Source organism: Asparagus officinalis, chromosome 8 (genome assembly GCF_001876935.1).
Source record: "Asparagus officinalis chromosome 8, Aspof.V1, whole genome shotgun sequence".
In the NCBI taxonomy this organism is placed as follows: domain Eukaryota; kingdom Viridiplantae; phylum Streptophyta; class Magnoliopsida; order Asparagales; family Asparagaceae; genus Asparagus; species Asparagus officinalis.
In genome coordinates, this window is record NC_033801.1 from 27,160,111 (window position 1) to 27,163,419 (window position 3,309).

Consider the following 3,309-nt stretch of genomic DNA (forward strand, 5'->3'; position numbering starts at 1 on the left):
GTTGATCCTCCCCTAACTCTCGGCCGACATTGTCTCCAACACCAAGTCATTTCTTCATCGCGGCCGACGATTAGCAACTCCTCCTGCCCCTCCCTCTCCTTCCCTCTCGGCACCTTCGTCTCTCTCTCTCTCAATCGCTTCGTCTCTCTCACTCTCTGTCAGTCTCTTACTTATTTTTTTTCAGCTTCGTGCTGAGCAATTGATGGCGAGGCTGCAAGATCAGTAATCCTATTCTTCATTTTGTTGTTTCTCAAAACCAACAAGGTAAGCAAAACTTCAGAGCTTCACTCTTTTTTCCTGTCAAATAAACTTGATTTTAATTTTGTACTTGAACTACAAATTTGTAATTGAAATTCATAAACTAAAAACTGAATTATTAAACTTTGATTATGGAGTTACCACATTGGCCTTGGTTCTTGACCTTGGTGACTGCCCCGTGAATTTTGTAATTGAATTTTGTAATACATTGAAACCCCTCTAAACATTGTTGCAGCGTCTAATTAGTGTTTATGTCTTTGACAGAAATTTGATAATGCATAATCCATAAGTTTATCTATTAACTTTTGTATGAATTTTATATTGTTTGTGGTATGTTTTTTGCAGATAAAATATGAAGAACTTTTTGGAAGATTTCAGCGTAGAAGAAGATGAGGGTTTAGTTCAAAAAAGATGTTATTGTGGGTTAATTTACAGAATATGGATGTGAAAGCAAGGACACAATAAGGGCTTGGAATTTTATGGATGCCCAAGATACAAGAGACCTAATTGCAAGGGTTGCAAATTCTTCAAATGGGTGAGTGATACCAAGAACATCACAAAAAGGCTGGAAAAGCTGAAAAGAATGATGAGGTTTTGAATAAAATACTGAATGATGTAATTTTATATTTAAAATTTATAAGTATCGTTGATATTGTTGCTCTATGTTATAGTCAAATGACCGAGCAACAATATCAATTTTATATTCAATTTGGTGATAGTACAAAGGGGGTCTATGTGCAAGTATCAACCTTTCAATTTAACTAGTGAGATGAATTTAAAGAGTTCGTTTTGTGTTGGATTGTTGCAGGACAAAAAAGTGGAATTATGTGGTAGTTAGTGACGGGTTAAAAGTGTTGTGATTTTACTTGTTGAGAATTTGTGCAATAGTTGGTTCAGTTATGATTATTTAGTTCAGTTGTTATGATTATTTGGTATATGAACTTCTGATTATTTGGTATATGAACCCTTCAATTGGTTACATTCAACTATCTAAGGATATCCCAGTCAAGCAGCACATAATAACCTGTCATACAATTGAAAAGTTTGTGTAAAACTGCACATAACCTAATTTCTGAATGAATCTTGTTCAGTGGTGGGATAACTTACACGCTAATAAATCTTGTTCATTCCTCTGTGGTTTGTGCTCGAACGTTGAATCTCTGCTGTTATTATGGATGATGAAATTAATATGGTACAAGATACTCTTCAAGCAAAACAACTGACAACATCTGCAGAATTGCAACCTAGGGGAGCGCTGATGACTTGAACAGAGCTGATGTTATTATTGGTTTTGGTCCTTGATATCGCCATCCAAGGATGAACCTATGTTCTCTTAACAAGGATTATACATAAAGCCTGATTTTTGACAGAATAAAATCTGGAACTTAAAATGATTGGGTTTGCTTGCGGTTCACGATCAAAAAGGGTTTTGCATATGACATAAACATTGGTTACTGCTTTGTTTCATTTTATCCCTTGAACTGCCAGCCACAATACAATAAAGTAACAGGGAAAAATGAATGGACCATGGAAGAGGGATGGATTTGTTGGAGCGATGTAAGGCAATCCTCAGGATCCAAAAAACTTCGCCGGTTTGTATCTTACACAGGCTTCTACTGCTTAGCCACCCTCATCACCTATGCCTACACCAGCAACACGTATGTTCCCTTATTCTGAAAACTGGACGTAATAACCTATCATACAATTGAATAAAACTGGACATAACCCAATTGAAGAAAACTTTTCATAAAACTGCACATAATAACCTGTCATACAATTAAAGAAAACTTGTCATACAATTCAGAGCAGATCAAAAATAAATGATGCATATTGAACAGATCAGTTATACAATCCAGAAACATATGGCCACAATTCATCCCCCGTAAAATAGTCCTTTACATAAACTAAAGTTGAACATCACAAAGATATACTAATACAATGTAGATCAAAGGAACACAACAAATAGTCAAATAACAAAGACAAAATCAAACGCAATGGGGTGACCGTCATGATCAGTCACTGTCCTCATCTTCATCACTAGCAGAAACATCCACCAAGCTACCACCCAGACTCAACAAGCACCACTAATAGCGTTGGAGAGAGTTGAAGATGGGACAGATGTCAGTTTCGCGTGAAGATAGCAATAGAGGCTGTCACTCCTTCACTGTCCTCATTTGTAGAAAATGTCAGTCTTGTTTATCAGTTTCGCTGCATAACATGTCAAAGATAAAATTAACATTACAATTTAAGTAATAAAATATTTTAACTTGTCAACGTACTTAAACATACCTTGGCTTGTTAACTGTACAACTAGTCATATAATAGTTATAATAGTTATAGGCCTCTTCATGACTACTAAACTTCATTCCTAAACACGGTTTTTCACCAATTTGCATTCTAAAATAAAGATAATTGTTTAAAAATATATAATGTTACTCAATGTTACTATTTCAAACAACATATTTAATATTAGCAAAATTCATGATATTAATGAGGTACCTTGAAACAGGTATCGTTGTTGGAAAAGGCATGAAATCGTTGTTGTTGTTACTATCACCATGAACATATTCGCTGCTAAAATCCATAACGAGGGTCGGCCTTGGCGAAAAGAGACTGAAATGAGGAGGAGAAGGTGGTGAAGAAAAATGGAGGAGGGATGGCCTTCGACGGGGCTTCGGCGACAAGGTCGAGAGAGGGAGGAGGGAGGGTCTAGAGTCTTCAGCATTGGCGAGAAGCTGGGGGAGGGTCATGAGCGAGCGCCGAGAGTTAGGGGAGAATCAACGATGGGGCTTTGACGTTGGAGACATTGTCGGCCGAGAAAGAGGGAGGGTCTTCAAGGGGCGTCGGGTCTAGAGTCTTCGGCGTTGGCGAGTTCAAGGCCAGGAGGAGTTGCTAATCATCGGCCGCGATGAAGAAATTAATCATCGGCAGCGGGGTAGGGGGTCACGAGCGAGCAGCGTTGGAGTTAGGGTTTTTACGTTGGAGACAGTGTTGGCCGAGAGTTGAGGGAGGATCAACGATGGGGCTTCGGCGTTGGAGACAGTGTCGACC